This window comes from Mytilus trossulus, chromosome 8, assembly GCF_036588685.1.
Source record: "Mytilus trossulus isolate FHL-02 chromosome 8, PNRI_Mtr1.1.1.hap1, whole genome shotgun sequence".
NCBI lineage: Eukaryota > Metazoa > Mollusca > Bivalvia > Mytilida > Mytilidae > Mytilus > Mytilus trossulus.
In genome coordinates this window covers 2,904,493-2,917,467 of record NC_086380.1, presented here as the reverse complement: position 1 = coordinate 2,917,467, position 12,975 = coordinate 2,904,493, and positions in this window count along the sequence as shown.

The window sequence follows — 12,975 nt, the reverse complement described above, 5'->3', positions numbered from 1 at the left end:
AATTTAACTGCATATAATTGTTTTGTTCACACATTCAAATTGGAGTATGTCAGGGACGTATTTGTGTCATGTATTTTAAATAATCTCATCCTAGATACCAGGACTAGATTTTTACGTGAGTACGGGGCGCCGAATGGGACTCTTGTGGTTTTGTACTCAAAATTCAATTTTTGTGACTTTTGTTCAACAAAAATGAGTTCAGTTTAACAAAATTTGTATCATACTACAAATTTAAAATTTTGTCATACAAAATTATCTATCAGCGGACAAAAGTCACTTTTGTCATGACAAAATTTATTTTTGTAACACAGATTTGACTTTTGTTACCTAATTTGAAAATTGGGCGACAAAAGTCAATTTTGTAATGAAATTAGTTTAGTTTGGTTTCTGTGAACTCATTTGCATACAAAATCGACTTTTGTTACACAAAATTGACTTTTGTTACACAAAATTGACTTTTGTTACACAAAATTGACTTTTGTTACACAAAATTGACTTTTGTTACACAAAATTGACTTTTGTTCCACAAAATTGACTTTTGTTACACAAAATTGACTTTTTTGAGACAAAATTGACTTTTGTCTCAACAAAATTGACAAAATTGACTTTTGTCTCAACAAAATTGACAAAATTGACTTTTGTGAGACAAAATTGACCAATGTGATCAACAAAATTGACAAAATTGACTTTTGTCTCAACAAAATTGACAAAATCGAATTTTGTCTCAACAAAATTGACAAAATTGACTTTTGTCTCAACAAAATTGACAAAATTGACTTTTGTCTCAACAAAATTGACAAAATTGAATTTTGTCTCAACAAAATTGATTTTTGTCTCACGAAAGTCAATTTTGTCTCACCAAAGTCAATTTTGTCGTCACAAAAATGAATTTTGTGGTCACAAAAATGAATTTTGTGGTCACAAAATTGACTTTTGTCTCAACAAAATTGACAAAATTGACTTTTGTCTCAACAAAATTAACAAAAATTGATTTTTGTCTCAACAAAATTGACAAAATTGACTTTTGTCTCAACAAAATTAACAAAATTGACTTTTGTCTCAACAAAATTGACAAAATTGATTTTTGTCTCAACAAAATTGACAAGATTGACTTTTGTCTCAACAAAATTGACAAAATTGACTTTTGTCTCACAAAAGTTAATTTTGTCTCACACAAGTTTATTTTGTCTCACAAAAGTCAATTTGGTCACAAAATTGAATCTTACCTCATACAATTGACTTTTGTGATTTAATTTCCATATCAGGTAGCAAAAGTCAATTTTGTATGATGTTTATATTTGCATACCATTTAGACAAAATTGACTTTTGTCATGACAAATATGAATTTTGTCTACAAAAATGAATTTTGTCTACACACATGAATTTTGTCATCACAAAATTGAAGTTCTCACAAAACAAGTCTGTAGCACATAGTTTTGTAAGACAAAAATGATTTTGTTATGACAGAATTGAAGTTTGTACAAAACCAAAAGAGTCCAATTCGGCGCCCCGTACATAGTGCGTGTCCTCTTCAAAGACCCAAGTGACGCTCGAACCAAACAAAAATATATAAATTTAAAAGGCCAAATAAAGTACGACGTTGAAGAGCATTATTACTGTCGCGCAGTTTGGGGATCACATAATGATCTTATATTTACAAACTCTATTTAGATTGTTCATGTAAGTGAAACGAAAGATACCAAAGTGACATTCAAACTTATAAGTCGATTTTTAACATGGTATGTTTATTAATCTACATACTTAAACGTAAACTACTTCTTACATATATTACGAATGTTTCCTTTGTATATTTTAGCAGAAATAACGATGATCTGAAATTAATTGTAAAATTATAAATTTCTTCAATATTGGTATACGTCAGTGAAACGAAAGTAGGGTTACACAAAGGTAAGTGCTGCCATAGATCAGAAATAAAGTACAAGCGACGTTCGTTACCAGCATTTAAATAGGCTTGATCATTCAATCATTTCTAGGACAATTCACATTATCGTAAATTTATACCACAAGACTAACAATCCTCATCTTTCAACTCCTCTCCGTAGACAAAAAGAGGACTACTGGATTCGACAATTGGAAACAGCGACACCAAATGGTTGCAAATGGCAAAATTGATGATACAGGTATTCTAACTTGTCCTTCCTTATAGCTCAGTGAATGTGATGAATATTTTCAACCCTACGCTATGACCAAGACGCAGTCATATATATATATATATATATATATCAGCAACTCGGCATGATGTTTCTAACAATGACTTGCTGTCATTTACACAAACGCCGTTGGGTATTTATCACATACGCACAAAAATTTATTCATTACCCTTTTCAAAACTTCATTCTCTGAGTCTTTTCAATTTATGTTTGAAAATAAACTTATAAATTCCAGGATCGAAATTTTATATTAAAGTGCTATTTGGCCTGTCTCGCTGGTTACCCGAGGGGTTGATACAAGCTTTACTTAGTGTTAGAGTGCTCTTTCCTTTCTTCTAGATGTCAGTGAGCTAACCTCGTCAGGTCCCAGATATCAGGCGTATTGCCTAACTTGTTCAGCCGTAAGAGAGAGATGTACTCGAGGAAGAGGCTGGAAGTAACTAACTGTTACATCATGCCATGTGTCCCGTCGGATACCTCGGCGATGTATCAGTACCCTTGTGACTGGTTAGGGAAATCCCCTAGATCTCCGGGCCAATTACACTACACCCCCTCCATGTAAGAAAGGAGGAACTACAGTTCCGACAAAAAACGACTGTATAATCGTACAAAATCTCTCAAAGGAAGCCTGGCAACGTCTTTTACTCATTAAACCATGACATAGGGTATCTAAAATATCCATCCCCTATATCCTAATAAGGGGAAAATTGATAAAACTTAATCTTCCAAAGGAAAGAAAAAATAATTACCCATGTAAAATAAAAATACATGAAAATCGAGTTCTGAACAGCTATCTTATCTATGAAGTACCAAACTCCCAACAATTTACACACCAGAGTTGCCTTAGGGTGCCAACTTCAACAGGTTCATCAGGACAAATAGCAGCCGAACTCCACGTGGACCATGGCCATATGCTATTCTAATTTATAGTCGTTGACATTGATCTCACTACAAGACGATAAACTGCGTGCTCAACACGTCTAAAATCCCTTACTGTGTAATGTTCACATGCATGTACATGTATCAACTGTTCAGATCTTAGCTGACAATATCATACTTCAAAATATAAAACTATCTTTATGTCCAAATGACAAGTTCATTATTACCGCCCTGAATTTCCAAATGAAACTAACTAACATGTACATAATTTACAATCGACTAAATACTAAAGGTCTATAATCTCATACGTGGAAAGGATGTACATGACCATAGTTGATTTGACTCTAGACTTGTCAAATATCCCTCCTATATATTGCCTCTATATAGGGATGCATTTTACTATTTAACTACTGTTATAGTTCTGTTATAAAAATGTTACTTTTGAAGCCGCCTCAGGTAGCAATACACTGTTAGGAAAAAAACACCCTCTTTACCCTCCTGTCTAACAAAGAAGGCTTTATATGTGTGTTATGCATGTATATACTTGTAAAAGGAAAATCTTCCATAGATTTGATTTCTAATGATAAAAAGGGTGAAATATAATCCCTTTTGGGTGTAACCATGGCAACAATCTGCATTTCTTAGATACACAATATAGCAAAAAAGGGGGGTGAACCTGTCACAAAAGTCTCCAAAATTTGGTCTTAAGGAAAATTTCAATGAATTACAGTGATACCGTTCCTGAATCCATAGTTTATATCTTTCAAGTGGTCCAAAAAAATCATATGCTTTCCTGCTCGTTTTTCCATAAAATTTAGTGGAAGATATTAGCAGGCAAAATCGAGGGAATTGTGCAAATGATGATACAAGCATGAAAATTACCACAAAGCATCATTATTATATACTTTTAAAGAAACAACTGCTGGCCATTAAAAAAAATCATTTTTTCAAGATGGCCACCGCCGTTTTCTAAAATGGCTGTTTTTTCAGTTTGAAAATACTGATTTTTTCGGGAAAACTTTTCGTTTACCTTCTTTTAGTGAAAAATAGCTGTCAGGTTTGGTAGCTACCTTCTTTACATGTGAATAATTCACTAGACATGAGTATTTGACACATACAGGGTTTGCGCATGCGCGAAAATGTAACAAAATTCATTAAAAAATATTTTAACTATTTACTGTAAAATAAATGATTTGGGATTTTAAATGATATTATGATTTGGTTTGATAACATTGTTCAAGGTTATGACACACATGATTTAACAATTTTGCGCATGCGCAAACTATTTTTAGACATAATGAGTGATTTGTTTGTACTACCAGTGCAAACTGGTATAAATCGTAGTTCATCTCATTACTCTAAAAGGCAAGTAAGTGTAAAATCTATGATGCCACTGTTTAAAAACAAGTCAATTCAGTTGCAATGATCAGGTATTTGATGGATAAGATGGAAAATGTGGTTAAAACGAGAAAAAAACATCAAAAGTAACGGCAGATCAGCCACTTTTGGTAATGGATATTCAGTGGGAATTGCCTGATTTGTACAGAGAAGATAGATTTATCGTCATGTTAGGTGGATTTCACATTGAAATGACTTGTTATAAAATTCTTGGTAATATATTACCTGACGGTAAAACCATTATTGCAACACATAGAACGGCATATTCTTGTATGTATGTTAAAATGCACATAGGACTAGACACGCGCATCATATAACTCTATGTGTTTTAGCTTGAAAGGTATATATCGGCTTAAGAAAGCTAAACACAGAAATTATAATCATGTCATGACTCTGTGACGTTCCATGATTTGATAGACTGGCGTAAGACAATATAGTCATCTCTACAACAGTACAATTCCTGGTGTTCAATTATCAAATAAGAACTTCTTGTGAATTTGGTAGTATGCTTATTTCAAGAGTCAGATTTTGTACAAACAGTCCATATAAAGCATGATACTGTATTGATTTAGGTCTTGATCGTGTAACATATTCTCGATCGCGACCGACCTTCTCCGAGATATGGCTTCCCTTTTCCTAAGTCAGCAGGTGGCAATTGATTTTGAAAATGATATTTTTACTGTACGTAAGACCAAAAAATATTTTTCTTATAACACAATTGATCAGACAAAAAAAGAATAATGCAATTGTAAAGGGCGATGTGTTGTCAAAGGTTTAACCGAAGACCTCATTAAGACGTATTGATGGTATCTAGACCAGAAGTCAGTAGACTATCAGATAAATTTGCAAGATCTAGTGGTTTGAGGCATTCTATAATAGATGAACGACTTAATGAAGTTTTTTTTTAAAAAGATCAAAGGCAAATAATTTGAAGATCGTTTGAAGCAAATACAAAACGAAGGAGAACCGGTTTCTTATAACCAGATTAAAAAGAACAACTCCTTTAATGTCGGTAAAATAAAACTGTAAACGTTTTTGTAAAAAACAAAGCTAGAGCTCTTAGATATCTTTTCTACACTTTTATTTTTTGTCGCAGTGGACAAATTGATTTGGAATATTTCTTAATCCATAAAGACAAACTGTTCCTCCGTTTTTGTCTTCGAATGTCATTTTAAACAGTGGTATTAAATCGGTGCAAGTGGATAAACTTGAAATATTTTGTAATTTGTATATCCAAATTCTGACGCATTTATCGTTGATAGAGCAGCAATGGTTAATTCCAGGCCACCTTGTAGGGAATCAATATTGGATGATTTTGCAATTGTGTTTTACGGCCTTAAATAAAATCTTGCATCGATAAGTATTCAAGAGTAGATATTGTGTTAGATTTTCTAAATGAATCATTGAAAGGCTAGATGTGAAAAGACAAAAGTTGGGTTCTTGAGTAGTTTTCTCTATGAAGATGACAACGAAACGAAATTTTTCAAGTGACTTGCCGACAGAAATGCTTCTGTAGAGGCTTATAAGGATACTTTCCAGCTATCCCTTGTAAGCATGGAGAAGCAGATATACGAATGTTTGGCCTGATTATGAAAATTGTTGTAGGACGGTAATTTAAGGTAGTACCGACACAGATGTAGCAGTATTAAGAATTGCAGCACTCCAAAAATATGGTGGAACAAACTGTGAATAGGTTTATGCTGAATGAAGACTTTTGATGGCTTCCTGTACGTGATATATCAAATGCGTTTGGTCCTCGTGTAGCTACTCTTCCTTTCAATCATACATTCGGTGCATGTGACCCTAGGGGAATATGTCAGTTTGGATGACATAGGAAGTATTTCAACATGTAAGGGACTTACTTATTTCTTTGCTGAAGTATAAAGAAACATACAAGGACATAAAAGAAGCATTTGTTTGCATCATGTATAACAGAACAACATCACTATTTGATGTTAACGAGGCACGATGTAAATTTTAGCCCAGGAAGCAACAGCATTGTGATGTAGTTCCGCCCACAAGAGTTTTTTTTTGGAGCACATCCAAAGAGCATATCCAAAGTTGCATCCTCCTGTCGGGAACTTTTGAAATGAGGAGGCGAAAAATCCAGTTGTGTTAGTGACTGTAAATGCTACCGTTCTGTCCTTCCTTGTACGAGTTTTGTTATTGGCTACTGTCCGATAATTTAAAGATAACGAACCTGTCTTTCTAACAAAACTAGGCATTTAATCTTAACAAAGAATGTGATTTCACTTGTTAAGTTGATGAAAATTACAAAAAAATACATTTTCAAAAAATTTGAAATCAATATTGGCTAATTTGTTATGACGCCATTTTCAAAATGTGTGGTGGCCATCTTGAAAAAATGATTATTTTTTCTGGCCAGCAGCGGATTTTTTATAAGTATCATTTAGTTAACCTTCATACCAAATTTCATGCTTGTATCACGATTTGCACAATTATGTCCATAATATCTCCCACTAATTGAATTGAAAAGATCGAGCGCAAAATCTTTGTTGATAAGCACTACAATAATTTATGGACATATGAACGGTACGGATAGAAAAATACGGTCTGTCAATCATAGAAATGGCCTATAAAACATGTTTAAATCAATCTAAATGTTTGTATAAACCAAATAAGAAGGCTATATTATTCTTCAATTATCTAAAAATCAATTTTATTGTACAAAAACTTTCATCTTTAAAAAATTCACAGGGGCCATAATGCGAAACTAAACTTCTAACTGTGTATTGCTACCTCACCTCAATGTGATTACGATAACCTAACAGATTAAAACAGACACTATCTTCTAAGACTGTTTCTTCACAGATCAGTGAAACATTTCCACTTGCATGGAATTTTTATTTTTCTCCCTTGTGCATGTTAAACAGTTCCGTTATAGAACTTACCCTTGCTATAAACTGCAAACCTTCATACTTTATAACTACAAGTGTTGGACTTTGAGGGCTCTGACTCAACTTGAGCTGAGGAGAAGAAGCCTCTGCCTGGAATTCAGCTAGTTGTGAAACTTGGCGTCCCAGGAGAAATGAAGTTTCATTTCCCAGAGTATGGTCTGCATCTGTGTCATTGTTAGTAATATTGGACGGCGATTTTCTCTTTTTGCTGCATGTTTCAGTGTTCCAACTTTCACTCTCATAGTGATTTGATTTCTATTTTGTGCATTACCATGGTACGTTCTTCTTGTTTAGACTGAACATTGTCTTCCTCCCCTTCTTTCGAAAGATTGCTGACCCATCTTGAGCTTTGTTAACAAACACTGGACAGACACTGACATTCATCTCAGCAAAGTTCCTCAGGTTCTGGAGGATTTCTAAGATTGCAGCTAAATCCCTCGGCTACCATATCTTGTGGTTCAGGGCTTAAAAAGTGAAGGACCGAAGAAAGGACTCTCAAATTGAGTAAACAAGCGGGCTGTTTACTGGTCTCAAACTATATCTGAAATAAAAGACCATTCCATCTCTTTACACACTGTACGATGGACTTGCATCTGTATCCCTGTAACATGTGTAGAAGGGGGCACAACAGACTTCTCATTTAGGAAGTTCATCAAATCTTTAGCAGTCACTGTTTCATGCCCGGTTAACCATTTTACTTCGAGCATAATAACAAAAGCTCTATGTTGGTGTAATCAACTGTCCTGCATGAATCGTTTGGAATGATAGGTCTGAAAGATATCAGAAAGATGTTATTCAAATCAATGTCGTTTTACCTCTCTTCTATCTACCACTACGGAACATTTACGATCTGTCAGACTTTGAACACAAGTCTTCTCCCTCTTAGTAAGCTCAGACTTCAAGTCAGACCCAACTTGGCTTTTTGTCAAGTTTCTTTCTTTAGACTCTGTCTGGAGACGATTAATCTGACCAGAACTCTCAACCAATTTTTTTTTTGAAGAACAGATATTTCATCGTTAATATTATGGATGTCTTCCTCCCTATAAGCAAGCTAACACTTCAATTCAGTCTCAAGTTAGCTTTTTGTCAGATCTTTTCCTTTGGATCTTGTCTGGAAACGATTAATCAGACCTGTTTACCTGTTTAACTTCAACTCTCCTTTGTTCGACAACATCACCCCTGTGATAAGCAAACCCGAGAACCTCTTGTAACTTCTTTTCCAAATCATGATTTTTGGTCCTCATTTTAACAAGGCTGGCATGTTTATCAGCAACCTGACAAGAACTTTCAGCCAGATTTTTTTTGGAAGGACAGATATTTCGGCGTTGATGTTATTTATGTCGTCCTCCCTTACGACAAACACGCGTCTTCTTATACTTTCCTTTGCCAACAAAGGCATCGATGGCATCAACTTGGGTAATATCTTTAATCATAAATATGTTCAATCGTAAATACTTAAAAACTATTTTAGAGAACAATCTGTACCAATAAATTTTTTATACCTAAAACAAACAAACTAAAATGTTCAAACAATTTGCAATTAATTAATATCTAATTACTACCAAAATTTGATATTGATAAGTATTGTTATTTCATTGTTAATAATAAATGTAAAATTAGTTTTACACATTTAATCTAAAATCAATCCTGATTCTATCTTGTTTTTTTTGGAAATATCTTTACAAATTCATATGTGACGTCACTCTGTGTTTTTTTTATTTCAAATGTGACGTCACTTTGTGCGTTGATGCTTTGGCTAACTCGGCTGTGTATTTGTATGTGCTGGATTAGGTTGTTTTATGTAATGTAGCAGTTTTTATTATGTAGTTAGTCACCACATCAGTTTTATCATGTATATATATCTATTCGAATAGTCATTTTTTTAATAAAATTTACTGTTTGCATATGTATGAATTATTCTAAATAATAAGGATGTATTTATCCCAGGCAGAAAACCCTTGCCGTATTGGGCACAACTTTTTAGGAACGTTTGGTCCTCAGTGCTCTTTACCTTTTTTGGCTTTCGAACTTATTTCATCTTAACGTCACTGGTTGGTCTATTGTGGACGAAACGCACGTCTGGCATGTTTCATTTCAAACCTGGTGTCTTTTGTTAGCTATTATTCGTGTGTTTCTCTGTCCTATATGTTCTGCCAAATTGGCAATTATTTGTATTGACCGTTGCTTCATCAAAACACAGTTAATTATTCAGTTGGTTGAGTCGGTATATGACCTTCAATCGTTGTCGATCGTTACGATCGAGTATTCATCAAAACACATTCAGTTATTGAGTTGGTTGATTCGATATATGACGTTCAATCGTTATCGATCGTTAAGATCGAGTATTCATCTCAAAACACATTGAGTTATTGTAACGTGTTTGGCTTATGAACTTCACTTGGAAACTTTCCTTAAAAATTACGAGACCAACTTTTAAACTCTGAAACTATATAAAGAAATATCACTATTTACACAAATAACGTACGTATAACTTTGTATCAAAAAGTAGTCTGAAAACTATAACCTCAATATATCCTTAATCCTTTTATCATGTTATTGCCTACGAGTTCCCAACTGGTTTGACAAATCCTAGGTTCCCGAAACACCTAGTATTGAGACACCGAGTCTTTAAAACACCTAATCCTGAAATGACTAGTCCTGAGACAACTAGTTTTGAAGCACCTAGTCTCTGGAGCACCTTAGTCACCAGACTATTACAAGCTATCTGTTCGAGGGACAGCGACCATTCTCGAGGGAAATTACAGTTTCGGAACAACGCGGTAGCTTGCAGCAATTGTTAATCTTAGTCTCCGAAGCACAAAAGTCACCAGAATACTACAAACCACCTGTTCGCGGGACAGCGACAATTCCCGAGGGAAATTGAAGTATCGAAACAACTCGATAGCTTGCAACAATTTAAAACCCGCTTCCTTCAAAACCACAACGCTTTTCACTCAGCTAGGTTTACAAACTTACTTTCCAGCTTCAAATCTTTTAATTCTTTAATTTCTAGTATTCCTTTAAGAAGCGATTATTACGCGTTGACAGCCAAACAATAAATGACCGACTCACAACAACAAGTGGAGGTTTATAACGACTTTGAATAGCTATACAGCCCTTTCACGGTCGGTCCAACTTACACAATGAATCAGTGTCGTTATATACCAAGAGCGCGAACCTCGAAGAGAGCTACCTAGCATCATTTAACGCGTCTCTTAACAACCAAGGATAAAATAATGTTTTTTAAATGTATTTTTCGTTAACTCATTGTTCAATCTGGTAATAAATTATAGAATAAATTCAACGATAAATTACAAATATTGTCTTATGCCTAAACTGTATTTTTGTTCCAATATGACGTTAAATCGTTATCAATGGTATCGATAGTTGCGATCGAGTCTTCATCATAACACAAAGGCATGGCATTGATTAAATCGACAAACAATGTACAATAGTTATTGATCGTATTTATCGTTAAAGTTTGGTTGAATAAATCGATCTTTTATGTGTCTTTTCAATTTATTCTTTTTAATTGAATTGATTGAAAGCCTGAAGGAAAAATCAACTCTTGTCGAATCAATTATAGATTGTCGAATACTGTACCTTAACATGGGTATAACGATTTCCCGAGAAATGCAAAAAAAAAACAACAACGTTATATCCCCAAAACAAACGGATATATCCCGAGAAAAAGATTTTTAATATTGCTATTATAAAAAAGAAGATGTGGTATGATTGCCAATGCGACAACTATCCACAAAAGACCAAAATGACACAAATATTAACAATTATAGGTCACCGTACGGCCTTCAACAATGAGCAAAGCCAATACTGCATATAGTCAGCCATAAAAGGCCCCGATAAGACAGTGTAAAACAATTCAAGCGAGAAAACTAACGGCCTCATTTATGTAAAAAAAATGAACGAAAAACAAATATGTAACACATAAACAACCGAAAACCACTGAGGCTCCTTACTTGGGACAGGCACATACATAAAAAAAATATTGCAGGGTTAAACATGTTAGCGGGATCCCAACCCTCCCCTAACCTGGGATAGTGGTATAACAGTACATTGTACAATATAAGAACGAACTATAAAAATCAGTTGAAAAAGGCTTAACTCATCAGATAGACAAAAAATAAAAGTGGATTATAATTGCATTAATTTGGGCACAATTTGCAATGTCTACCGTAGCTTCATGTAGAAAATGTAATTGAAAGGAAAGTTGAAAACTATCATCAACTTGTTAAAAACATTGTTTTATTTTATTTCTGTAAAATAAGTTGCAAATTTAGACATATTTGTCCTTGACTTTCCTCATTTTTTGATACAAAAAATAACAACCTTGACCGCCATCATTGATTGTATGTACATCCTTCAAAGAAGGAGAACAATCAAACAAAAAAAGATAACTAAATGTTATCTTTTCCTAGCAATGCTGCATTGAGTTACCTACTAAAGATATTCTTAAATATACCTCTGTCATTATAATTTATATGTTTAGATATTTTGAGTTATGTGGGAAAAGTTGAAGAGGGTCTTGGTAGCGGGGTCGGTAGGGTGCTTATGTAATCTTAATCTGTATTTTGTATTTTGATACAAATTTTCATTGTTCATTTATTCCTAACATTGTGCATTTACTAAGCACAGCTGTTTTGTGCTGTATTGTGTTGAAGCACAGGAGAAAATAAAAAAAATAAAGGATGCAAAGTGAAGACAAATTTCTTTTTAAGTGTTTTCTTAATAATATTTCTCAATATTATTTGTAAAAAATGATGTAGGTAGACATGCTCCTTTCAGATTTAGTTTTTGTAATTACCTGAAATTTAAGCGTTAGTTTGATTACATTGATACATGTACACAATTTATTGGCACTCACACCACATCTACCTATATCTATATAATGATAACAAGTTAAAGCCCTGTCTACATGTATCTATTGCTGTCAATCTTACATGTAATTGCAATGATTTAGCAAACATTTACACAAGCAAAGCAAACAAGCTATACAAAACCTTAAAAATAAATCTTATAAAAAAGGTATCAAACATATCAGTGCTTATGTAAATATATAAAAACAAAAAGTATTATCGCAAAATCTCCATACAAGATCAAATGACACAAACGTGTATATTAACAAGTTCAATGTGTAGGTCACCACAAAGTCTTTTCATGAAAAATGTACCTCTGTTAACGTGTATTTGTTTCACTTAATAGAAGTTCCAGTGGAAACTTTGTTATAAACAATGTCATGATAGCAGTATACCTGACACCTTATCACACATAACACGGACAAAGGCATCCAACGTTCATCAGACATTACATGGACAAAGGCATCCAACGTTTAAATGCTAGTTTATTTATTGTTGAATAGTTTAATATATGTGTAAAGAAGATCAAGGTTTGAAAAATGTGACAGAGTTAGAAGAGGAGAATAGAATGCTATACAAATGGATGAACATTATGTGTACTTGTGACTGTTATATACAAATATCAATGTAATATATAACAACAAACCAGAGTATACAGATTTGTATCACTACAATATAAAGTTCATTATAACATAGGTATGATGAGGTTGAATTCCCTGTTATTTTATCCAACGC